This window comes from Lycium barbarum, chromosome 4, assembly GCF_019175385.1.
Source record: "Lycium barbarum isolate Lr01 chromosome 4, ASM1917538v2, whole genome shotgun sequence".
Lineage (NCBI taxonomy): Eukaryota > Viridiplantae > Streptophyta > Magnoliopsida > Solanales > Solanaceae > Lycium > Lycium barbarum.
In genome coordinates this window covers 24235330-24263175 of record NC_083340.1, presented here as the reverse complement: position 1 = coordinate 24263175, position 27846 = coordinate 24235330, and the positions used below count along the sequence as shown (strand labels likewise).

Genomic DNA, 27846 nt, shown 5'->3' with positions numbered 1-27846 from the left:
AAGAAAAACAAAAAAAGGTTAAGAAATGTTGCTAAGGTTTTTTAAGAAAAATATAAGAATGTTGTTGAAGATAAGATTTAAAGAAAATATAATAATTTGCATGAAAGAAGATTTTTTCAAATGCCATTTCAAACAAAATTGATAGAAATTGATAAAACTTTAAATAAAAAATGCTATTTAGAATGAGACCTGTAGAAAACGTGATGATTTGCATAAAAGGAAATTTCAAATGCCATTTAAAATAAACTTATAAATGTTGATATGATTTGGAATACTAATGCTATTCTTTGCAATAAAACCTGCAAAGATAATTTATATATGAATAGACGAAAATACGAGCTTATGCGACGCTTTCCCGAGATACTTGAAATAATTTAAATGGTGAGATGTTTATTGATTTTTAGGGACAAAATACAAAGTAGCTATTGAAAGTTTTCTTGATCCTTTCCATCACTTTTATTAACTATGCTTAGCCAAATATATATATATGATTGATTCAAAACTTGAAGAGTTGTTTAAAATATATTTGAATTTATGTTTGCATATTAATGATGTTTTGAAATTAAGACAATAAGAATGTGACTCCTTTAATTCGTAAAATATGGATTTTATACTATCAATTATTCTAGAAGTAAATATTACGAATACTATAAATACTTTAATATAAAAAAGAATGGAATTTGTAGAATTGATTATTGGTCTTCTATAAGCTAACTCCCATTACTAGACTAAATCTATTAACTCACTAAGGTTTATGTAAACCAAATAAGAACAAACAAACGGTTAGTATACAAATTAAATGCACAGAATAAGTAAAGAAGAGATAATTTAAAATGGGCTCAACCCATATTTTAAGAAGGGCTGCTATTAAATGGGTCTGGCGAAGCCCAGCAGATTTCTTTTATATGCTGCTGCGGATTGGCTGTTGCTGTGTGGGCTTGGCCCAATGACAATTTTTATATGCCGTTGCGGATGGACTGATGGGGAACGACTCGAGAGGATTTTGTTGGGTTTTAGCCCAACATCGAATGTGGAAAGGGACGAGTCCCTCGGACTCGCACGCAGTAGTCATGCATAAAATGAGAAGGAAAAGGATTAGAATATGAATAAGATTTAAACATATAAAATATAAACTCGAAGAAACAGATCAGTTTCAATATTCAAGACAAACAAATGAAGGCCCAACAGGTAACAATTTAAAGCAGCAACAAGCCCAAATTCAAGAACGAACATAACATCAGTTTAAGTAGTCAAAATTCAGGGTCATGATAGGTTACTGCTTAGTTATAAATCTAATGACAAAGGGAACAAACCTTCCTGATGTTCAAATCTAAAAGAGAAAGAAAGGAAGGGTTGATATGGGATGTCTTAATCTTGGGAACACATAGACAATTTCAAACACAAAATATACGCAACTAGACACTAAATCAGTTCAGACTCATATGCACTAACTGAGCCTTTGACTCCACTACAGCTCCCATAAAGGTCAAAGATTGAAGAGAAGAGAGAGGCGCAGACCGTGACCATTAAAATTTCTCCTCTATCGTCAAGAAGAGGACTAGACAGAGAAGTGGAACAAATGCTTTCTGGTAGTTGAAAAAATTATACACTTACAGATGCTTTCTAGTGCGAAATCTGTATAAGTATGCATTGTGGACATGTATATGATTGGATATACTTGACACTTATTTAAATCGTCCAATCAAAGAGATTTCAAGAAGTATGCATAGACTTGAACATGCATATTTCCTCTTATAGCAAGCACATCATTAGCTTGAATAAGCCTTAATCTCAACGCGTTATAATACTGTAGTCATTAAACCATTTCAGGCATAAGCAACATTTACAAAGATACTGCATACTATTATAAGCGAGTAAAGTTGAACTCAGGTTGTAAAATTGAACTCAAGCCTCTACTGGTCATGTTTAAACTTAAACAACAACAACTGAAATGGTCCTAGCAGTTCAAACTGGTACATAAACTCAACTAAGGGTATAAGCAAAATGCAGTGCCTGTATTCAGGCTCAAATATTCACAATCCCATCCAGACACATTAAAGTAGAGAAGGTGAAACTCATCTGTAAGCAGCTGATGAACTCATATAACAGCTAAACGAAACAGAGGACCAAAAGATTGTTTCCATATTTCATACCCATACCATAGCCAATGCAAAACTTAAACATCCATGAAATTTAATTAACTGACCATATGCTAATTCAAACATTCAACTGTCGTTATTGTTGTTATCGTATTGCCTGATGCTAATTTTGAACAAAACAGAAACAGGGCTGGAAAACTACACACAAACATTAAAATATAATGTAACCATAGCTAGCTTATTTGATCACATGTATCAATTAAACGAGTGAGGAATCAGTACAACCAGCCACAGGGGAACTAGAAAAAGGACTGAAATAAAACTAAACTAAGTCAACACATAAGCATATAGCCACTGTTAACTACTAAGCAAGATTAAGACATAAGCATTTTATCAAATCCCACCAGCATATCACATGCTTCATGACCCATAAACTGAATTAAATATAAGACTGTTAAATCATGAAGACAATATAACACATGAACATTCCTCTTTTAGGACAGTAATCATAGACCCAAGCAAGATAAAATGACGGGGACTTGATACCCTTATTCTAATACAAGAATAGATAAGACCAAACACACAGACCACAATGACTTGAAAACTTAACTTGAGCAGATACGAACATGTCTCAGATATTCCAAAATCAATTGGCACACTACTAAAAAAAAAACAAAGAGTCGAGTATGCTAGTCATGATGTCAAATAGAACAGTTTATGCATAATCTAATGTATCTTTAACCATGCCGATCAAATCCAACACCCATTAATCCATATTTGACATAAAACAGTTAATAGGCTGTCCAATCATAAACAAATTTAAGCCACATAGGCAGGATTAGTAGAATTCTGGGTCATAACTGAATATAAAAACTCATCAGTTGTTATAGCAATGAACCAACAAACCCAGATTTTGAGTACAAGCGAAGATTAACATCACTCTTTTAAACAGTACATGGAGGCAAATCAAATAGGCATGATAATAGTTCCTGTTAGATCCTGATCAGACGAGATTCAGACTAACTAATCATGGAAGAAGGCTAATGCATACAAACACGATTAATAGGTCGCCTAATTTAAACCAACACATGATTAATCCAATGACATACCAGTCGACAAATATAGGCTTAAAGCACCAGGTTAATTCTAAACTTGCATATAAAATTAACGCAATCGCAGAACTGAACTAAACAGGGTCAAATATGTTTAATACGACTAAAATAACTGCTAACGAAATTGAAATACAACTAAGCAAACAAACCCATAAGCAGTTTCAGACATTACAACAAATACCAAAAGTAACTTAAGGGAAGGAAATTTACCTTCTTCGGGTGCAGCGAAGTGGGGCGAAGGTTTCGATATTTACCTCGAACACTTCAAATTCGATGTTGCGAGACTCGGATTCACAACAACCGCAGAACGGACGAAGAAATTGTTTGAGTATTTTTTGATTCGATATTTCGTAATATTGTGACAGCTAAAAGAAATTATTTTGCAAGGGATTCCTTGAACCGAAAATCAGTTATTGAGAAACTTTCTGAATCAAAGATTTCGCTCTTTTGGGGGTTTCCGATCAAGCTCCCAAAAAAATCCTCCCTCCTATTTATGGGGATTTGGGGGGGTTCTTTTGTGTTGAAGAAAAAAACCAGGGGGAGAGGAGCGGGGGAAAAAGGAAGAGGAGCGTGGTGGGGTAGCGGTGTGGGGGTCGTCGGCGAGGTGGGGACGAGGAGCGTGGGAGTGGGGTAGCGGTGTGGGGAAGGGATAAGTGGAGAGGAGCGGCGGTGGCGGGGGTGAGTGCGGCGTGGTGGGACAGAGGAAGGTGGAGCGGGAGAGAGAGGGATCGAAGGAAGAGAAGGGAAAGGGGGAAGGGAGGCGCGGAGGAGATGGGGATGGAAAAATGAAGGGGAACCCTTTTAGGGTTTCCCTTATTTTGTCTGAAAATGGGTCGGACCCAGTCCATAAATGGACTGGGTTGATTTTTTAGACCGGATATTAAAAGAATGGGTTAGTGAATTAAACATGGATTGATCAAAAATTGAGATAAGAAATATGGTTTAGTCTAAAAAAAACATTAGGAATTAATCGGACTTTGATTTGGGGTCCGGTAAGTCAAAATACGGACCGAGTGCAAAAAAATAGTTTGGCTTCTAAATTTAAATAAAAGACCTGCTTTAAATAACTTGTGTTAAATATTGCTCAATACAAAATGTGCAATCATCAATGCTCGGATAAAAAATGGCGTTGGAATAGCCGTGCACCAATATTTCGAAAATCCACACTGAAATAAATATTATTATTTAATTATGCAAAGATAAATGCGATGTGTGTGCGTAAGCTGGTAAAAATGTGAATTATAATAATAATAACTGTAATAGAATAATAAAGTGCCGGTATTGATAAGAGGCTAATAATTATGGTAAACATAATATTTTTTATCTTTTCCAAAAAATATTAGAAGCGTAAATAGGTATTTTGGCAGAGAGATGGGACAAAATTGGGTGTCAACAACTTGTCCCTCTTTGCCCGGTAATGATGAAAGAGTTGTCGGGCAAAGACGTTGACTCAGTAGCCTATTTTGTCCCGGCTAAAGGAAATTTGAGAGGGTCATGACCGAACTCCGGTCTCTGAGTTGCCTACATATCTCGGGCTGTACGAGAATCAGGTCGAGTGTAGTTCTGGGACAATTACGACGTCTGAATGACTAATGAACCCCGATTGGGGCGAAGCTTGCAAAATATTGTCCCAGTGTTGACTTATGATAACACTGGGTATTATGATAGAAACTTGAGAATTCTTGAAAATTGAATTGCTGGAATGCAAGAGAATACTTGTAATTAGAGACGAGTGTTCGAGGTAGATCTTTGACCCGTGTCGGGAAGTCTGATTATCCTTCCCGACAAATTGCCCCAGTTCGCTGCTGAAGAAAAAGTTCCACGAGTTGATGTGTGATGCCAACTTTGATATTGTCAAAAGCCACAAGCTACAAAACAATTGTTAGCAATAAAGAAATAATATGTGTAAATAAGACAGGGTTGGAAAAGTTTACACTTGTAACCCCTGTTTCGAAAGTTGAATCCACAATATACTTTGGAGATGAATTAAAATTACGGCTTCCAATTGAGTCGACATTGAGATCCACTTTAACGAGAGCTAAATCCAAAATTAAATTTGAAATATTTGAAAATACCCGCATTCTGAGGTGGGTGCCTGAACTGAAATATAAGATACCCGCATTCGGAGGTGGGCGCCTGCACTGAAATATAAAATACCCACATTCGGAGGTGGGTGCCTGAAATAAAATATAAGGTTCCCGCATTCGGAGGTGGGTGCCTGCACTGAAATATAAAATACCCGCATTCGGAGGTGGGTGCCTGCACTGAAATATAAAATACCCGCATTCGGAGGTGGTGCCTGAACTTTGAATATAAAATACCCGCATTCGGAGGTGGGTGCCTGAAATAAAATATAAGATTCCCGCATTCGGAGGTGGGTGCCTGAACTGAAATATAAAATACCCGCATTCGGAGGTGGGTACCTGAAATAAAATATAAGATACCCGCATTCGGAGGTGGGTGCCTGAACTGAAATATAAGATACCCGCATTCGGAGGTGGGTGCCTGAACTGAAATATAAGATACCCGCATTCGGAGGTGGGCGCCTGAACTTAAATATAAGATACCCGCATTCGGAGGTGGGTGCCTGAACTGAAATATAAGATACCCGCATTCGGAGGTGGGTACCTGAACTGAAATATAAGATACCCGCATTCGGAGGTGGGCGCCTGAACTTAAATATAAGATACCCGCATTCGGAGGTGGGTGCCTGAACTGAAATATAAGATACCCGCATTCGGAGGTGGGCGCCTGAACTTAAATATAAGATACCCGCATTCGGAGGTGGGCGCCTGAACTGAAATGTAAATCCATGTCCACTTCCACGATACAAAAATGTAAATCCACATCCACTTCCACAGTGCAGAAAAATAAATCCACGTCCACTTCCACAGTGCAAAAATATAAATCCACGTCCGCATTTCACGGTACAAAAATGTAAATCCACATCCACTTCCACAGTGCAGAAAAATAAATCCACGTCCACTTCCACAGTGCAAAAATATAAATCCACGTCCGCATTTCACGGTACAAAAATGTAAATCCACATCCACTTCCACAGTGCAGAAAAATAAATCCACGTCCACTTCCACAGTGCAAAAATATAAATCCACGTCCGCATTTCACGGTACAAAAATGTAAATCCACATCTACTTCCACAGTGTAGAAAAATAAATCCACGTCCGCATTTCACGGTACAAAAATGTAAATCCACATCCACTTCCACAGTGCAGAAAATAAATCCACGTCCGCATTTCACGGTACAAAAATGTAAATCCACATCCACTTCCACAGTGTAGAAAAATAAATCCACGTCCGCATTTCACGGTACAAAAATGTAAATCCACATCCACTTCCACAGTGCAGAAAAATAAATCCACGTCCGCATTTCACGGTACAAAAAATGTAAATCCACCTCCACTTTCACAAACTTTAAAAATAAATCCACTTCCACGTCCACAATGTTCATATGAATCCACATTCTTTCCCACGATATAAATCTACTTCTACTTCCACGTCCACATCCACAATGTAAATCCACGTCCACTAAAAAAAATAGTATTGTAGAAAGGTATCCGCATTTATATCCACATCTTAATCCGTGTTCCGTTTGTGAGGGAAGTTAAATCCATAATTATCCCCACAATTTAATATACGACGCAAGATTTCAATCTTGTTATCTTATTAAAAATACCACATTCTAAAAGAACTTGTTAGCGACTTGAAATAAATAAAAATGTACAAAGTGATGACAAAGTTGAGGAATTCAAACCAATAACAGGTGTCCCATGTCAGTATCCACTTTGAAGAAGGTTAAATCCACGATTATGTGCACTTGATCCATCGAGAAATGCCACGAGCTAAAACAACTGTTAGTGGTAAGAATATGTAAATAGCTGGGTTTGAAAGAATTACGCTCGCAGTCCCTAGTTGGGAAGATAAATTCATGTCCACTGTTGCGATCAAAATTTCATGAAGAGTGGAACAACGTCCATCGTTTAGCGCAGGCTGACTTTACATCCACATTGAAGAATATTTGCCTTTTGAAGAAAGCTAACTCTTTGATCACGTGCATAATTAAAATTTTAAGAAGAGTCAAATATGCACCACATTCATGTTAATGAACCTGTCTCATCAAAGAAAAATTGTGAGTTTAAAAGAAAATTGGCTGACTTGTGCAAGTCGGGGAACTTGGCCTTTGAATTGATCCTTGTTTCGGTCGCGTCCACGTTCTTCGATACCTCATTCCATATTTTGCCTTGACGGGGAGTTTCAGTCATAAAAGTGTACTTTACAATATAAGAGTAACGAGATTTGGATGATTTCGAAGGGAAATACTTAGTGGCTCTAATAGGTAAAATGATTAGGAAAACTAGATTTTTGAATTTATCCGTATTTTAGAAATATATGGATGGACTTTTATTTAAAATTGTTAAACATTTAAGACCACTTTTATGCTACTCCTAAAAAATTTGTCCCAGTTTCCAGTCCTGGAGGAGCTTGGTTCTGAACAATTGAAAAGTGAGAAAGTTGTAATGAAAGTTTTTGGAAGCGATTTGACCGATTTCAAAAATTTGTCCCAGTTTCAAGATACCAAGACATATGAATTTAAACAGTGGAAGACCAAAATCTTATATAAAGAATCCTTATGTATCTTATAGGAATTAAAATGGTTTGGACAAACCGAAGATATTGAAAATTTTAAAATAGAAGGGCCGAACCCGCCTCGGGTTGCCTACGTATCCAAAAGGAAATCAGGCCACACGTAGTTCCACCCATACAACAAAAACACTGAAATATTTTGAAAAAGTGGCCGAACCCGATGTGGGTTGCCTACGTATCCAACAGGAAGTCAGGCCAAACGTAGTTCCAACCATAAACAAAGATACTGAAATATTTTGAAAAAGTGGCCGAACCCGATGTGGGCTGCCTACGTATCCAACAGGAAGTCAGGCCAAACGTAGTTCGTTCATAAACAAAGATACTGAAATATTTTGAAAAAGTGGCCGAACCCGATGTGGGCTGCCTACGTATCCAACAGGAAGTCAGGCCAAACGTAGTTCGTTACCATAAACAAAGATACTGAAATGATTTTAAAAGAGTGGCCGAACCCGATGTGGGCTGCCTACGTATCCAACAGGAAGTCAGGCCAAACGTAGTTCGTTACCAAACAAAAATGACAAACTCTGAATTCAAAAAGGCCGTAACAAAACATAGAGGCAGCATGACAAAAGGGACTAAATGTTCTAGTTGATGCCTCCGGCCTATTACAAAGGAAATTTAAACTTAAATTACTGAAACCCCCGGCGGGCTGGGGCTAAGATAGAAGTCCAATTCTGCAACTCAGGTCCTGGCTCAACAGCCTATAAAGTCAATATTTCAGCAAAGTCTTTGATTATCACAGCATGATCATCTTCATCTTCCACGAACAGGTTCTTGATTCCCTCCACGATATCATCATAGGCAACCTCAATAATTAGATCTGAAGGTTTTGAGAAAGTTTGATCAATTGTAGGAATAGGTTTTGGCAATGGAACCTCTTTCTTTTTATTCTTTCGTGCTTTCTTCACTTCTTCCTCAGTTGGCTCATATCCCAAACCGAATGTAAACTGTTGCGTAGGGAGAACGACTGGCTCAACCCGCCCATTTAATGTCTTCCCTAGCCCAAATCCAGGTTGGTACCCATTTCTCAGCATTTCTTTTGCAACCATAATCGCGGCGCATGACCTTTTAAACTCTTGAGTTTGACAGACTTCACCCACTTTAATGACATTCACAACCTCCCAAGCGTGGTAAGCTGCTCCGTCGAACCCTCCTTCTGCCTCGATGAATGGGATGGATTGCTCTCGATAGAAAGACGTATCCCCTTCTCCATGTATACATATTTGTTGCTGATCCCACTCGAATTTGACAGTTTGGTGCAAAGTAGATGGTACAGCCCCAGCCAGATGTATCCACGGTCTTCCTAACAGCATGTTGTATGTCGTGGAAATATCCAGTACTTGAAAATCCATAATGAATTCAACAGGACCAATCAACACTTTCAACTCTATTTCTCCAATAGGGCGCCTTTGAGCCCCATCAAATGCTCGAATATTCACATCACTTGTCTTGAGCTCACTAACATTATATCCGATCTTCTTCAGACTTGTTAATGGACAGATGTTAAGTCCAGAACCCCCATCAATCAACACTTTAGCCACAAACATGTTACGACACTTGACAGTTATATAGAGCGCTTTGTTATGCATGCATCCTTCTGGCGGCAGTTCTTCATTATCGAAACTGATTCGATGACTGTCAAGCACGCGCTCGATCATCCCAGCTAGCGCCTCACTAGTTGTTTCACTTGGAACATATGCTTCATTCAAAATCCTCAACAGTGCATTTCTGTGCATATCTGAACTCAAAAGCAAAGAGAGAATAGGAATTTGAGCATTGGTCTTTTTCAACTGATCCACAACTGAGTACTCACTAGCTTTAATTTTCCTCAGAAATTCTTCTGCTTCGAATTCAGTCACGACCCTTTTGGGAGGTACGTTGGTTTCCTTAAGTTGCCCCAATCTAACTAGTTCTTCTGGAGAATAGCACCTCCCAGACCTTGTCATTCCTGACGTCTTAACCTTGTCAGTGATCGTGTCCTTTCCTCGACACTCCATCACAGTTTGTTGATAATTCCATGGTACGGCTTTTGTATCGAGCACTGGCAACTGATTTGGTGCTCGAACTACTTCCACAGGTATTGATGAAGCTCCTAATATCTCGACAGGCACACAACCCCTTATCACTACAGCCGGAGAAGCAACGGCTACAAAATCATGATCCTCCACACGATCCACAGGCACTATAAATTCGGCTGGGTCGTCAACATTTTCATCTATTCCAATCATATTTATCGTGGCCCCATCATGGGTCGGGAGTGGATTGTTAACCACATTTGGTGTTGGTGGTTTGACCGTGATCTGTTTTGCTTCAATAAGATCCTCAACCTTATGCTTCAATGCGTAACAACGATCAGTGGAATGGCCTTTTACCCCCGAATGATATGCACATGTTTTAGTGGGATCAAAGCTTCTGGGTAATGGATCTGGAATTCTACCTTCCACAGGATATACTAAGCCTGAAGCTTGCAGTCTTTCAAAAACAACGCTCAGTGGCTCTCCTAATGGTGTGAAATGGCGAAACGGTTTATTTGGGCGAGGTGCGGATGCATTGTTTGGATGATGAGTTTGTGATGGTGGAGTTGGATATGTTGGTGGTCGTGGAGCTCGATATGCTGGTTGTGTGTTGTAAACAGGGTAGGATATTTGTGGTGATTGAGGTTGGTAAGATGACAAAGCTTGGTCGTAGGGATGTGGAGAATATTGGAAATATTGTGAGTGGTGAGCGTTAGGCTGGTATCGCGGGGGTTGTTGATGGTGGTATGATGTGTTTCCCAAAGCCATTACCGATGCTGCTTCTTTCTCTTTTTTCTTTCCGTTCCCGAGAGTACCTGTTTGTATGGCCCTACTAGTAGACTGTAAAGCCGCAAGACTTGTTATTCTCCCTGTCTTAATGCCATCTTCAATCATGTCCCCGGCTTTGATCACCTCTGCAAAAGTTTTTCCACCCATTGTCACCAAACGTTCATAGTATTCCGGCTCTAGCGCTTGAATGAAGAAAGTAACCATTTCTGTCTCCTCCATGGGTGGGTGTACTCTAGATGCTTCTTCCCTCCACCGTATAGCATATTCTCGAAATGATTCGGTGAACTTCTTCTTCAACTTTGTAATTGAGATTCTGTCAGGAGCGATCTCAACATGAAACTTGTAGTGATCCACAAAAGCATTTGCCAAATCATCCCAAGTACGCCATTTGGTTGTATCTTGCTTAGAATACCACTCCAAGGCCTTTCCACTCAAACTCTGATTGAATAGTTTGACTCTTATCCCTTCATTCTTCCCCACACCAATCAACTTTTCACAATAGACCTTCAAATGGAAGAAAGGGTTCCCCGACCCATCAAACTTCTCAAATTTTGGAATCTTGTAACCTGGTGGCAATTCTACCTCAGGAAATGCACATAATTCTTCATATCTCACGCTTTGGTTACTACCAAGTCCACGCAAACTTCTCATGGCATCCTCCAAACTTTTGAGCTTTCTATTTATCATTTCATCATTAATTGACCGTGCCTCATTTTCAACTTCGACATAATGATCAACATCTGTGCGACATTGTCCCTGGATTTGTGTCATGGGTGGAGCTGTGGTATAAGTATATACTGGCGGAACTTGATGTGTATTGGTAACATCATGTGCCGGCGGTATGAACTGAGTTTTTGAAGAGATGGTTGTAAATAAAAAGGGAGCATTTTGAGTGAGGGGTTCGGAACGAACCGGCTGAGAGGTGGTAAAATAATTTGCTTGGTTAAATTCGTCCAAATTTGGGAATGGAGGTGGCATAGGCAAAGTCTGACGAACCCCATGAGATGGAGTCATATGTGGTGGCGTTTGAGAAAATGACCGGTTGTGAAGTACCATGTGACTTAATTCAGCAACTCGTCGCTCCAAACGAGCAATGATCTCCAAATGTGTTTCTGGTTGATTAGAAGATGTGGGATCACTCGTGATCGGTAAACTAAGAGATGGCTCAGATGAAGTGGTTGCATTGATCAAACTTTGCTCCATTTTAGAACGAGTCTTTTTAGTTAACCAGATGATTAGTGATGAGTCAGAGTCTGATTTCTTGGCTCTAGACCGTGTGAAATATGGATGCTCCGCCAGTTCCCCTTTAGCACAAGTCAACCTTTTTATTTTGAAAAAATAAATTTTAAAAAGAAAAAAGATAAAACAAGAAAAAAGAAAAAAGAAAATGAGTCAGTATACGGTAAGGACATATTATTGCATATAAACACATTATTGCACATAATACATCGCGTTCTATAATGCAAGGGACCTTTTTATGCCAGAGGTAGGCCTAACGAACATTTGAAGGACAAACATGTTTTTTGATGTGTCATTCCATAACTCTTTCTAAAACTAGTTTACAAGAGTAATAAAAATTTATTACATGCCAGTCAATAATACAATTCAAAGTTAATCTAAGATATCTAATACTTCAACTCCACTAATTTCCTTTGGCTGTCTTCAAACCTCCGGCATTAATTTTGGATGCTCCACAACAACCTGCAACAAAAGGTTAGTTTCCTTGAAATATTTATCTATAGAGTATTAGGTCCACATAATCCACATATTTGTCCTCCAAATAATGCGCATAGATAGTGAGTAGTGTCACTTAGAGTCATAGACTCATTTGGACATTTGGTAAGGTTGACTAATGGACTTAATACACCAAGGGTATTAAGCCTCCTAGGTTTAAAATGATGCATGTCCTTACAAGGTTTTGGTTTTCGCTCTACCTAGGTAGACTAAGAATGGTTTTCCTATGACACAAGGCTCCCCCAAGCGGACAACTTGGAAGTGGAAAGTCCGTGGCCGTCGACTGCACCGCCGATCGACTAAATCCACAAGACCAATCCAACGAAAAGGGGTAATTTAGTAGTGCACGGGCGCAAACTGCGAAGCCGTTTTAAGTGTGTGAATATGTGTGAGTTTTCCAGGAGTGGAAGAAATATGAGCGGAATGCCAATTTAAGGAAAGCAATAACATACATATTACATAGAAATGCATATAAAGAATAAAACAATAATAAACATTTAAAAGCATATAAAGCAAAAATACAGGAAAAATAAAGCAAAACAAACAAAACATCCAACAAATTATTTATTAACCTAAGTTGTTATGGTTAAGAACCTAAAGTCCCCAGCAGAGTCGCCAAGCTGTCACACCCCATTTTAACCCGGATGGATTTAAATTAGGAGTGCAACATATTGGAGATTCCTATTTTGTTTTGATTTTAAGGAGTCGCCACCTAATTAATTTAACGATGAATTAGGACATCTAAATGTTAACTAAGGTAAAGTTAAAACTAAACCTCAATTAATAGTCTGCTTAACCAGTGTGATTCTAGGTAAGGGCTCTATATTATCCTAAAGGGAAGGGGTTAGGCATCCTTTAGAATCCGTTAACTTACGGTTATCCGACCAAACTTAGGTTAATTAATTAATGCTAAATAAGACGTTAAACCTTAAGAAAAACAAAAAAAGGTTAAGAAATGTTGCTAAGGTTTTTTAAGAAAAATATAAGAATGTTGTTGAAGATAAGATTTAAAGAAAATATAATAATTTGCATGAAAGAAGATTTTTTCAAATGCCATTTCAAACAAAATTGATAGAAATTGATAAAACTTTAAATAAAAAATGCTATTTAGAATGAGACCTGTAGAAAACGTGATGATTTGCATAAAAGGAAATTTCAAATGCCATTTAAAATAAACTTATAAATGTTGATATGATTTGGAATACTAATGCTATTCTTTGCAATAAAACCTGCAAAGATAATTTATATATGAATAGACGAAAATACGAGCTTATGCGACGCTTTCCCGAGATACTTGAAATAATTTAAATGGTGAGATGTTTATTGATTTTTAGGGACAAAATACAAAGTAGCTATTGAAAGTTTTCTTGATCCTTTCCATCACTTTTATTAACTATGCTTAGCCAAATATATATATATGATTGATTCAAAACTTGAAGAGTTGTTTAAAATATATTTGAATTTATGTTTGCATATTAATGATGTTTTGAAATTAAGACAATAAGAATGTGACTCCTTTAATTCGTAAAATATGGATTTTATACTATCAATTATTCTAGAAGTAAATATTACGAATACTATAAATACTTTAATATAAAAAAGAATGGAATTTGTAGAATTGATTATTGGTCTTCTATAAGCTAACTCCCATTACTAGACTAAATCTATTAACTCACTAAGGTTTATGTAAACCAAATAAGAACAAACAAACGGTTAGTATACAAATTAAATGCACAGAATAAGTAAAGAAGAGATAATTTAAAATGGGCTCAACCCATATTTTAAGAAGGGCTGCTATTAAATGGGTCTGGCGAAGCCCAGCAGATTTCTTTTATATGCTGCTGCGGATTGGCTGTTGCTGTGTGGGCTTGGCCCAATGACAATTTTTATATGCCGTTGCGGATGGACTGATGGGGAACGACTCGAGAGGATTTTGTTGGGTTTTAGCCCAACATCGAATGTGGAAAGGGACGAGTCCCTCGGACTCGCACGCAGTAGTCATGCATAAAATGAGAAGGAAAAGGATTAGAATATGAATAAGATTTAAACATATAAAATATAAACTCGAAGAAACAGATCAGTTTCAATATTCAAGACAAACAAATGAAGGCCCAACAGGTAACAATTTAAAGCAGCAACAAGCCCAAATTCAAGAACGAACATAACATCAGTTTAAGTAGTCAAAATTCAGGGTCATGATAGGTTACTGCTTAGTTATAAATCTAATGACAAAGGGAACAAACCTTCCTGATGTTCAAATCTAAAAGAGAAAGAAAGGAAGGGTTGATATGGGATGTCTTAATCTTGGGAACACATAGACAATTTCAAACACAAAATATACGCAACTAGACACTAAATCAGTTCAGACTCATATGCACTAACTGAGCCTTTGACTCCACTACAGCTCCCATAAAGGTCAAAGATTGAAGAGAAGAGAGAGGCGCAGACCGTGACCATTAAAATTTCTCCTCTATCGTCAAGAAGAGGACTAGACAGAGAAGTGGAACAAATGCTTTCTGGTAGTTGAAAAAATTATACACTTACAGATGCTTTCTAGTGCGAAATCTGTATAAGTATGCATTGTGGACATGTATATGATTGGATATACTTGACACTTATTTAAATCGTCCAATCAAAGAGATTTCAAGAAGTATGCATAGACTTGAACATGCATATTTCCTCTTATAGCAAGCACATCATTAGCTTGAATAAGCCTTAATCTCAACGCGTTATAATACTGTAGTCATTAAACCATTTCAGGCATAAGCAACATTTACAAAGATACTGCATACTATTATAAGCGAGTAAAGTTGAACTCAGGTTGTAAAATTGAACTCAAGCCTCTACTGGTCATGTTTAAACTTAAACAACAACAACTGAAATGGTCCTAGCAGTTCAAACTGGTACATAAACTCAACTAAGGGTATAAGCAAAATGCAGTGCCTGTATTCAGGCTCAAATATTCACAATCCCATCCAGACACATTAAAGTAGAGAAGGTGAAACTCATCTGTAAGCAGCTGATGAACTCATATAACAGCTAAACGAAACAGAGGACCAAAAGATTGTTTCCATATTTCATACCCATACCATAGCCAATGCAAAACTTAAACATCCATGAAATTTAATTAACTGACCATATGCTAATTCAAACATTCAACTGTCGTTATTGTTGTTATCGTATTGCCTGATGCTAATTTTGAACAAAACAGAAACAGGGCTGGAAAACTACACACAAACATTAAAATATAATGTAACCATAGCTAGCTTATTTGATCACATGTATCAATTAAACGAGTGAGGAATCAGTACAACCAGCCACAGGGGAACTAGAAAAAGGACTGAAATAAAACTAAACTAAGTCAACACATAAGCATATAGCCACTGTTAACTACTAAGCAAGATTAAGACATAAGCATTTTATCAAATCCCACCAGCATATCACATGCTTCATGACCCATAAACTGAATTAAATATAAGACTGTTAAATCATGAAGACAATATAACACATGAACATTCCTCTTTTAGGACAGTAATCATAGACCCAAGCAAGATAAAATGACGGGGACTTGATACCCTTATTCTAATACAAGAATAGATAAGACCAAACACACAGACCACAATGACTTGAAAACTTAACTTGAGCAGATACGGACATGTCTCAGATATTCCAAAATCAATTGGCACACTACTAAAAAAAAAACAAAGAGTCGAGTATGCTAGTCATGATGTCAAATAGAACAGTTTATGCATAATCTAATGTATCTTTAACCATGCCGATCAAATCCAACACCCATTAATCCATATTTGACATAAAACAGTTAATAGGCTGTCCAATCATAAACAAATTTAAGCCACATAGGCAGGATTAGTAGAATTCTGGGTCATAACTGAATATAAAAACTCATCAGTTGTTATAGCAATGAACCAACAAACCCAGATTTTGAGTACAAGCGAAGATTAACATCACTCTTTTAAACAGTACATGGAGGCAAATCAAATAGGCATGATAATAGTTCCTGTTAGATCCTGATCAGACGAGATTCAGACTAACTAATCATGGAAGAAGGCTAATGCATACAAACACGATTAATAGGTCGCCTAATTTAAACCAACACATGATTAATCCAATGACATACCAGTCGACAAATATAGGCTTAAAGCACCAGGTTAATTCTAAACTTGCATATAAAATTAACGCAATCGCAGAACTGAACTAAACAGGGTCAAATATGTTTAATACGACTAAAATAACTGCTAACGAAATTGAAATACAACTAAGCAAACAAACCCATAAGCAGTTTCAGACATTACAACAAATACCAAAAGTAACTTAAGGGAAGGAAATTTACCTTCTTCGGGTGCAGCGAAGTGGGGCGAAGGTTTCGATATTTACCTCGAACACTTCAAATTCGATGTTGCGAGACTCGGATTCACAACAACCGCAGAACGGACGAAGAAATTGTTTGAGTATTTTTTGATTCGATATTTCGTAATATTGTGACAGCTAAAAGAAATTATTTTGCAAGGGATTCCTTGAACCGAAAATCAGTTATTGAGAAACTTTCTGAATCAAAGATTTCGCTCTTTTGGGGGTTTCCGATCAAGCTCCCAAAAAAATCCTCCCTCCTATTTATGGGGATTTGGGGGGGTTCTTTTGTGTTGAAGAAAAAAACCAGGGGGAGAGGAGCGGGGGAAAAAGGAAGAGGAGCGTGGTGGGGTAGCGGTGTGGGGGTCGTCGGCGAGGTGGGGACGAGGAGCGTGGGAGTGGGGTAGCGGTGTGGGGAAGGGATAAGTGGAGAGGAGCGGCGGTGGCGGGGGTGAGTGCGGCGTGGTGGGACAGAGGAAGGTGGAGCGGGAGAGAGAGGGATCGAAGGAAGAGAAGGGAAAGGGGGAAGGGAGGCGCGGAGGAGATGGGGATGGAAAAATGAAGGGGAACCCTTTTAGGGTTTCCCTTATTTTGTCTGAAAATGGGTCGGACCCAGTCCATAAATGGACTGGGTTGATTTTTTAGACCGGATATTAAAAGAATGGGTTAGTGAATTAAACATGGATTGATCAAAAATTGAGATAAGAAATATGGTTTAGTCTAAAAAAAACATTAGGAATTAATCGGACTTTGATTTGGGGTCCGGTAAGTCAAAATACGGACCGAGTGCAAAAAAATAGTTTGGCTTCTAAATTTAAATAAAAGACCTGCTTTAAATAACTTGTGTTAAATATTGCTCAATACAAAATGTGCAATCATCAATGCTCGGATAAAAAATGGCGTTGGAATAGCCGTGCACCAATATTTCGAAAATCCACACTGAAATAAATATTATTATTTAATTATGCAAAGATAAATGCGATGTGTGTGCGTAAGCTGGTAAAAATGTGAATTATAATAATAATAACTGTAATAGAATAATAAAGTGCCGGTATTGATAAGAGGCTAATAATTATGGTAAACATAATATTTTTTATCTTTTCCAAAAAATATTAGAAGCGTAAATAGATATTTTGGCAGAGAGATGGGACAAAATTGGGTGTCAACAGGCGGTGCTCAGCCTTATGCAGAAATTCAAAAGGGCGGTGCATGGCCCATGTAATATATGAAAGGCGGTGCTCAGCCTTATGCAGAAATTTACAAAGGGCGGTGCATGGCCCATGTAATATACGAAAAGCGATGCAAAGGGCGGTGCGCGGCCCATGCAGAAATTTAAAAGGGCGGTGCATGGCCCATGTAATGTATGGAAGGCGGTGCTCAGCCTTATGCAAAAAAAATTTAAAAGGGCGATGCATGGCCCAGGTAATATATGAAAGCGATGCAAAGGGCGGTGCGCAGCCCATGCATCATATGAAAGGCGGTGCACAGCCTTATACAGAAATTTAAAAGGGCGGTGCATGGCCCAGGCGGTATACGAAAGCGATGCAAAGGGCGGTGCGCAGCCCATGCATCATATGAAAACGGTGAGTAATGCAGGTGCAGTGCAATGCGGCCGCGAGCATATGCAATGGTATTTAAAAATAAATAAAGCAATGTATTCGAAGGCAATAGAAAATATTAGTGCGTTGATATATATTTAAAAATAATAATTTGCGAGATTAGCTTATTTTGATTGCCGAAAGTTATTGATATTTGAAGGCACAATTGATAGAAGAAATGCTCAAACCGTTCGACGCGCCATCCTTACAAGGTTGTACATATTTTAGCTTCTGCAACTTGGAAACCTGCATCCAAAGAAAATTTTGTAAGTTTGGGGAGGGGGTTGATTCGCGTTGACTTTGAGAATCTGGCTCTTTGTGCTTCATGCCTCCAGCTTCGTATGAACTTGTAACCTCCGCTCATTTTAAGTCTTGGCCGACTAGTAAACAGTCTGATTAGAATCACATTATTTCGAAAAATAGGCATAGTAAAATATATGTATGGTGATAAATAATTTCTGCTGAACTCGGAACTGTGACACATTGTGAAACAATGCGAATGCCCCTTTTTCGAAGTTTTCTTCTGCCCGACGGCTCCGTTGAAACAATATCCTTCTAAGTCTCTTGTTGTCACCTTGCGGCGATGCCCTTTTTTTTTTTTTTTTTTTTTTTTAAATTGTCCCAGTTTCTGGCGCAAAGGATGTTGAGCTTTTAAAATGGCGAGACCGAGCCTACATAGGCTGCCTACGTATCCCCACGGGAATCAAGTCGAGCGTAGTTCAGATACAGGCGGAAATAACGTTGGAATTTTGAAGTGATGTGATCGAGGCCTATGCGGGCCGCCTACGTATCCCCCATGGGAATCAAGTCGAGCGTAGTTCATGTTACAAAGCACAAATGACATCGAAGGATCAAAATGGTGTGACCGAGGCCTATGCGGGCCGCCTACGTATCCCCCATGGGAATCAGGTCGAGCGTAGTTCATATTACAAGCAGAAACGACATCAAAGGATCAAAATGATGTGACCGAGGCCTATGCGGGCTGCCTACGTATCCCCCATGGGAATCAGGTCGAGCGTAGTTCATATTACAAGCAGAAACGACATCGAAAGATCAAAATGATGTGACCGAGGCCTATGCGGGCCGCCTACGTATCCCCCATGGGAATCAGGTCGAGCGTAGTTCATATTACAAGCGGAAATAAAAATTGGAATTCTATCTTAAAGACCTAACCCGATATAGGTTTGTTATGCATCCCGCCACGGGAGAGTAGTGCCATTACATGGAAAAGTATTGCAGAATATTACATACAAATAAAAGAAGGCTCCTAAATATAATATCTCTTGACGGCATCTGCGTTGATAGCTTTCGGCCAAATTTCGCCATCCATTTCTGCTAGGACTAACGCTCCTCTAGTCAATACTCGATGAACCATATAAGGTCCTTGCCAGTTAGGCGCAAATTTTCCTTTAGCTTCATCTTGACATGGGAATATGCGTTTCAGTACCAATTGCCCTGTTTTGAATTGCCTTGGTCTCACCTTCTTGTTGAAAGCTTTGGCCATTCTGTTCTGATAAAGCTGTCCATGACAAACGACATTCAATCTCTTTCCGTCAATGAGCATCAATTGTTCGTATCGATTCTGCATCCACTTAGCGTCACTTAACTCAGCTTCTTGGATGATTCTCAAAGATGGTATTTCTACCTCAGCAGGTAACACCGCCTCTGTCCCATAGACCAAAAGATAAGGTGTTGCCCCCGTTGAAGTTCTCACAGTAGTGCGATAACCGAGGAGAGCTAACGGCCGTTTTTCGTGCCAATGCCTGTAATTATCGATCATCTTCCTCAGTATTCTCTTGATGTTTTTGTTGGCTGCTTCAACCGCTCCATTCATCTGAGGACGATAAGGAGTGAAATTGCGATGAGTGATCTTGAATGTCTCGCAAATCTCCCGCATTAGATCACTGTTAATATTAGCTCCATTATCTGTTATAATTGATTCCGGGATTCCGAATCGGCAAATAATGTTGCTCCAAACAAAATCTGCCCACTTTCTTTGTTACCGACTTGTGCGAAGATGCTTCCACCCATTTTGTGAAATAATCAATGGCTACCAAAATGAACTTGTGTCCATTCGATGCGGCTGGCTCGATAGGACCAATGACATCCATACCCCAAGCTGCGAAAGGCCACGGAGAACTCGTCACATTTAATTCATTTGGCAGAACTCGAATCAAATCGCCATGAATCTGACATCGGTGACATTTCTGCACAAAACGGATACAATCTGATTCCATAGTCATCCAGAAATAGCCTGCGCGAAGGATCTTCTTGGCCAGAGTAAAGCCATTCATATGAGGCCCACACGTACCGCCATGCACTTCTTCAATCAACCGGGCCGCTTCTTTAGCATCAACACATCTTAATAATCCTAAATCCGGAGTCCTCCTATACAGGATTTCTCCACTTAGGAAGAAATGGTTTGCTAATCTCCGAAGTGTTTTCTTCCGAACACTGGTTATGCCTTCCGGATAGTCTCCTGTCTTAAGATATTTGTTAATATCGTAGTACCAAGGTTCTCCATCAGGCTCTTCGTCCACATAGAAGCAATATGCATGTTGATCATGCACATTTATCTTGATGGGATCTATGCGATTCTTGTCCGGGTGCTGAATCATAAAAGACAGAGTGGCCAAAGCATCAGCGAACTCGTTCTGTGTCCTTGGAATGTGTTTGAATTCCACCCTGATGAATCTCTTACATAGATCTTTCACGCAATGCAAGTATGGCAGTATCTTCTCGTTCTTAGTGGTCCATTCGCCTCGCACTTGATGAACCAATAAGTCTGAATTGCCTATAACCAAAAGTTCCTGTATATGCATATCAGCGGCCATTCTGAGGCCAAGAATACAAGCCTCATATTCTGCCATATTATTGGTACACGGGAACTTGATTTTGGCTGAAATGGGATAGTGCTGGCCTGACTCTGAAATCAAAACTGCTCCAATGCCGACTCCTTTAGAGTTTGGCGCCCCGTCGAAGAACAGTCTCCACCCTGGGTATTCTTCTGCGATATCTTCCCCGATAAACAACACTTCTTCATCCGGGAAATAGGTTTTAAGAGGTATGTATTCCTCGCCCACAGGATTTTCTGCAAGATGATCAGCTATCGCCTGCCCTTTGACAGCCTTTTGAGTAACATACACAATGTCAAACTCGCTCAGCAACATTTGCCACTTAGCTAGCTTCCCAGTAGGCATAGGCTTCTGGAAAATATATTTGAGTGGGTCCATCCTTGAGATGAGGTAAGTAGTATATGCAGACAAATAATGTCTCAACTTCTGTGCAACCCAAGTCAAAGCACAACAGGTGCGTTCCAATAACGTATATCGCGCCTCGTAAGGCGTGAACTTTTTGCTCAAGTAATATATTGCTCGCTCTTTCCTTCCTGTTTCGTTATGTTGTCCTAATACACATCCAAACGCGTTCTCCAATACGGACAAGTACAATAGCAAAGGTCTTCCAGCTTCTGGAGGCACCAAAACAGGCGGGCTAGACAAATACTCTTTGATCTTGTCAAAAGCTCTTTGGCAATCTTCAGTCCATTTAGTAGGAGCATCCTTCCTCAATAACTTGATTATTGGTTCGCATATCACCGTCGATTGTGCTATGAACCGACTGATGTAGTTGAGACGCCCGAGGAAACTCATCACGTCTTTCCGACTCTTTGGGGCAGGCAATTCCTGAATGGCCTTTATTTTCGAGGGGTCCAACTCTATGCCTCTCCTGCTCACAATAAAACCCAACAACTTCCCTGCAGGAACACCGAATGCACACTTTGCGGGGTTCAACTTCAGATTGTATCGTCTCAACCTGTCGAAGAACTTTCTCAAATCCATCAGATGATCTGAGCTCTTTCGTGATTTGATGATGATATCATCCACATAGACTTCAATCTCTTTATGGATCATATCATGGAAAATGGTGGTCATGACTCTCATGTAGGTAGCCCCTGCATTTTTGAGCCCGAAAGGCATCACCCGATAGTAGTACACCCCCCAAGGTGTGATGAATGTTGTTTTCTCTGCATCTTCCTCGTCCATTAGGATTTGGTGATATCCCGCGTAGCAGTCAACGAAAGACTGCAACTCATGCTTTGCACAATTATCAATGAGCATATGGATATTCGGGAGGGGAAAATCATCTTTTGGACTGGCTTTGTTGAGATCCCGATAATCCACGCATACCCTAACTTTGCCATCCTTCTTAGGCACGGGAACGATATTGGCTAGCCAAGTGGGGTACATCGTAGTTCGGATGACCTTTGCATCAAACTGTTTGGAGATCTCTTCCTTGATTTTCAAGCTCAAGTCCGATTTAATGTTTCTTTTCTTTTGCTTTATCGGAGGACAGGATGGATCAAGAGACAACTTATGCGAAACAATGTCAGTTCTTAATCCGGGCATATCATCATAAGACCAAGCGAACACATCTATGTATTCTTTCAAAAGTTTGATCAATTCTTCTCTCTGCGACGGGGTTAAGTGGACACTGATTCTCACTTCTATCATGATTTTTGAATTACCCAAATTTATAATTTCTGTTTCATCCAAATTTGGTTTTGGCTTATTTTCAAAATATTCAAAATCTTTAGTTAATCCTTCAGGTTGCATATCTTCTTCATATTCTTCAGAGTCTCGCTTGGCATTTCCTACGGGCTCGCTTGTTTCATTATGTGTCACATTCGAGGTATCAGCAGAGCTATTAATTTGATTGCTGAAAAATAAAAGAAAAATTAATTAAACAAAGACGGAAAACATAAATAAAAGCATGGCTTGAAAATTGCATTTGAGCTTCAAAAGTTGGGAGGCAAAACAACAAAAGCATAGGCACGATTCAGGCCTCAATTTCGAATCGTGTCTGTTTCATTAAATACTGAATACAATTTTGTCTACCAAGACTCCTGAAGAAACGGGGGCGGGGTACAAGTCCAATTGTTCAAACGGCATCCCGGCTCTGCATCCCAGATAGTCGGGTCTTCAGAACACCCATTCGAAACCATGCTGCATTCAGCTTCTTCTTCGGTGATGAATAAGTTCTTAAAACTCTCCAGGAGGTTGTCTTCAAGTATTTCCTCTGATGCTTGGGCAGCGGAAGCCTTGAGAAATGACTGATTCAGGAAAGGAACAGGCTTTGGCAAGGGAACGTCACTTCTTCTTTTGAGACTAGCTAAAGCAATCTCTTCAAGGGTGGGCTCATATCCGAGACCAAAAGTATATTTGTGTCCGGGCAGTTGAATTGGTTCCACAATCCCATTCGAGTTCAAACCGAGGCCTTGACCGGGTCGGAAACCATTCTTCAGCATCTCCCACGCCACCATCATAAGTGCCTGTGGCAATTTCATTTTCCCCGCTTGAACAACACACACAATCTCCTTGATGTGGAAAACAGATCCGTCTAGTCTTTCTACACTTTCAATAGGAGGAATTAAAATTTCCGGATATAGGGAATTGTTGCCTTCTCCATGGATTACTACTTCTTGATGATTCCACACAAACTTTAAACTCTGATGCAAAGTGGAAGGGACCGCGCCAGCCATGTGGATCCATGGTCTCCCGATCAGCAAGTTGTAACTAGTAGATATGTCCATTACTTGGAACTTCACCATGAACTCCACAGGCCCAATCTCCAGAAACAAATCGATCTCTCCAACAACATCTCTTTGGGCTCCGTCAAAACCTTTGCACTAACCTGACTGCCGCGGAGTTTCCCGACATCGATCCCTAAGGCTCGTAGAGTAGTGACAGGACATATATTCACAGCTGAGCCTCCGTCAATCAGTACCTTGGAGATGAACTTATCCCTGCATTTGAGGGTGATGTTCAATGCTTTGTTATGCCCCAAACCTTCAGGTGGCAACTCGTCGTTATGAAAAGAGACCCGGTGAGCCTCAAGGATTTCCCCTACCATAGCTGACAGTTTCTCACTGGAAGTCTCGGCCGGAACATAGGCTTCGTTCAGTATCTTCACTAGAGCACTCCTATGAGCTTCAGAACTCATCAATAATGCAAATAAGGAAATCTGAGCTGGCGTTTTCTTCAATTGTTCTACAACAGAATATTCCTTCGTCGGCATTTTTCTCCAGAATTCTTCGACTTCGGTTTCTGTAACAGTTTTCTTTGGGCCATTCTCCTTGCTTGGTGCCCCTCGTGCTGTTTCTTCGGGGGCATAGCACCGTCCAGACCTAGTCATTCCGGTGGCAACGGTTTCCACGACTACTCTTCCTTTCCCTTTGTCCCTTTCACCGGATTGATAATCCCAGGGGACCACTTTGGTGTCGCGAGAAGGTGCTGGGGCAACGAAAGTTGTGATCCTGGGCCTTGGAGTGAGCACTTCGAATGGGGCCCTCATTTGAACTGTGATTATGGGAGCAACACAAGCTGACGATTCGACCTTCTCCCTTTTCTTAACCGGGATGATAGTCCCCTCCAGATTGTAATCTTCGTCAATAGTGATCATGTGCACATTTGCATCGCCTTGATTCGGCAGCGGATTGTTGTTTATGTTCGGGGGAGCTTCCTTAAGCTGTATGACTCCTTCCTTGATTAATGCCTCAACTCTATCCTTGAGAGCAAAACAGTTTCCGGTATCATGCCCTGCAACTCCCGAATGATATGCACAATGTTTAGTCCCGTCATACCATCCCGGGATGGGATCAGGAGTTCTTCCTTGAATCGGTTGGAGTATCCCTGCCAATTTCAGCCTCTCGTACAGTTGGGCTAATGGTTCGGCTAATGGTGTGTAAGTCCTGGTTGGTTTTCTTTCGACATTTGGGCGTGGTCTAGGGGTGTTTTGTGGGTGGTTTGGTGAATGGTATTGGGGTTGTGGTGAATAGTTTGGCCGGTTTTGTGATGGGTTTTGATAGGAAGGGGTTCAAGGTGAATAGTATGCTGGCTGAGTGTGATAGACGGGAAGAGGGGTAGGTGGGGGTTGGTAATAAGGCTGAGGTGTTTGAGTGTACTGGCTGTAGTGTGAGGGCTGGGGTGAAGAATGTTGGTGGGTTGATTTTTGGGTTGGTTTTTGATCTTGGATGGCCATGACCGGGGACACTCCGTCTCTCTTTTTCTTAGAAGGATCCAACTGAATAGCCTTACTTGTGGCCTGCAAGGCTGCAAGATTTGTAACTCTCCCTGTTTTAATCCCTTCTTCAATGACGTCCCCCATCCTGATGACTTCAGAAAATTTCTGCCCAATGACGCTTAACATTCTCTCATAGTACGTCGGATCTTTCAGAGATTGTACAAAAAGCATCGTCATTTCACTCTCTGCCATTGGGGGCTGGACTTTTGCGGCTTCCGCTCTCCAGCGCATAGCATATTCCCGGAAAGTTTCTGTTGATTTTCTCTCCAGCTTCATCAAATAAAACCGATCCGGGATAGCTTCGGTGTTGAACCTGAACCTGTCCATGAATTCCTGGGCCATATCTCCCCAACTGTGCCATCTCTGCGGGTCTTGGTATGTATACCAATCGAGTGTTTCTCCTGTTAAACTTCTTATAAATAGTTTCATTCTGATAGCTTGATCTTTACCCACTCCGACAAGCTTATCGCAATATGATCTCAAATGAGCCCGAGGGTTTTCCTTCCCGTCGAACATATCAAACTTCGGCACTTTATATCCAGCGGGTAATTCAATGTCAGGGTGAATGCACAGATCTTCATATTCAGGCCCTTAACATCCCCCCCTGTTGGTCTGGATACTTCTGACAGCTTCCCTCAGACTGCGAAGCTCTTTTGCCACATCCTCGTCTGCTCTTGCCCTGGCTTCCCTTTCTAACTCTTCATAAGGGTCAACCTCTGGGTGCTGCAAGGCCTGCATCTGGGTAGTGAAAGGCTGAGCTTCCGCCACATATTGCGTGTTATGGCTAGCAATACGCGCCAATGGTGTATGTTGAATTGCTTGGTAATTTTGGGTATGTGGGTTAATTTGGGTAACAACAGGTTGAGGAATGTAAGGAGTAGTGAAAGGTTGCGAATTGGTTTGTTGGAAGTTAATTTGCTGGAAGTTGGCTTGTTGCTGGTCATTTGGTTGCGAGGTAGTTTGCTGTATGTTGGCTTGTTGCGGGATGGTTTGCTGTTGGACAGTTCGTTGCGGGATGGTTGGTTGTGGGTGGATCTGGTGTGAAATGATTTGTTGCGGATTTGATTGTTGTGAGGCGGATTGTTGGTTAGTTTGTTGGGGGTTGGAGGTATTTGGATGGACTGTGTAAAGCGGAGGGTTTGAGGAAGAAGGTTGTGGAGCGGGTGAATCGACAGGCGAAAAGGATGGTGGAATTGTCGTGTTTGTTCTTTGTTCAGGGTGGGGGGCGTTCAGGGTGATGGACAGGTTGGTGAGATTCCGCAGTCGCTCAATTTCGGTTTGCATATTGGCCATTTGCTGCAACAATTGGGCAATGAGTTCATCATTTCCCCCTCCTGAAGCCTCCGGTTCCTCTCTTGGAAGAGTGACGAGTCCCAAGCCAGTTTGTTCGGATGCCCCTGAATCATTCATATCGCCGGATGTTCGTGCTTTTGATCTCGTGAAGTATGGATGATCTGCCAGTTCGCAGTCAACACGAATCAACCTCTGGGGATAAACAGAAAAAAATAAACCTTTAAAAATGAAGAAAACTGTGTTAGTATAGGGCAAATGCTTGCTGTGAAATTAATGTGAAAATTTAGCAAACAACGTTGAAAGAAACACATATTGCATGTCAAACCAAACATATATTGCGTAGCAAATAAGTCACGGAATAAAGGAAGATGCAGGGCGTCCTATTATGCAAAAGACCTCTTTTTGCGCCAGAGGTAAGCCTAACGGCACATATTCGGGATTACGATAGAGTGATCTAAGCCATTTAATTGTAACCATTCGAGTTTAGAGATAAAAGGCCGAATACCATTAGATAAAATAAAAGCGAGTACATCCAAAATAAACAAGGATACATCAAAAAATAACAAAAATACAAAGACAATCTGCAAACTAGGCCTAAATTTAATCATGTTGGCGGCTGAGCTGAAGATGATGCTCCATCAACGTTAGACCGTGCTCCCGTATTTCCGAAATATTGCATGATGTTCGTCATTTGATCCCACATCTCGGGAGTGACAACCATGGTCCCCAAGCGAGCATGTCTTATCCAGATCGTTTTTAGTCTATCTTCAAAACCCGATTCACCTGCTGGGCTAGGCTCTATGCTACCATAATCTTCTTGCAGCCATGCACGATATTCTAGACTACTTTCTGTCAGTCTAACCCCAATGTCTGTGGGATTAATGTTAACCCATTCATCGAGGATTAAGCCAACTTTAGGAATTCTAAAATCTTGCCCAAAGAATATTTCGGAGCCGCTCATGTCAGCTTGGAGAGGGATTACTTGATCTATACCAAACTGTCGAAGTACGCGCACCGGGGCGTATGGCTGGAGGCCCTTCAGTCCAATAAGCTTAATGTAATAATTTTTCTTTCCTCTTATGTAAACCGTGGTACG

At 40.2% G+C, this 27846-nt stretch overlaps 1 pseudogene; it reads right to left on the bottom strand.

Moving 5' to 3' along the window:
* Window positions 1-1422: 1422 nt before the first annotated feature.
* Window positions 1423-26195, bottom strand: LOC132637301 (uncharacterized; annotated as a pseudogene).
* Between the last annotated feature and the right edge of the window lie 1651 nt (window positions 26196-27846).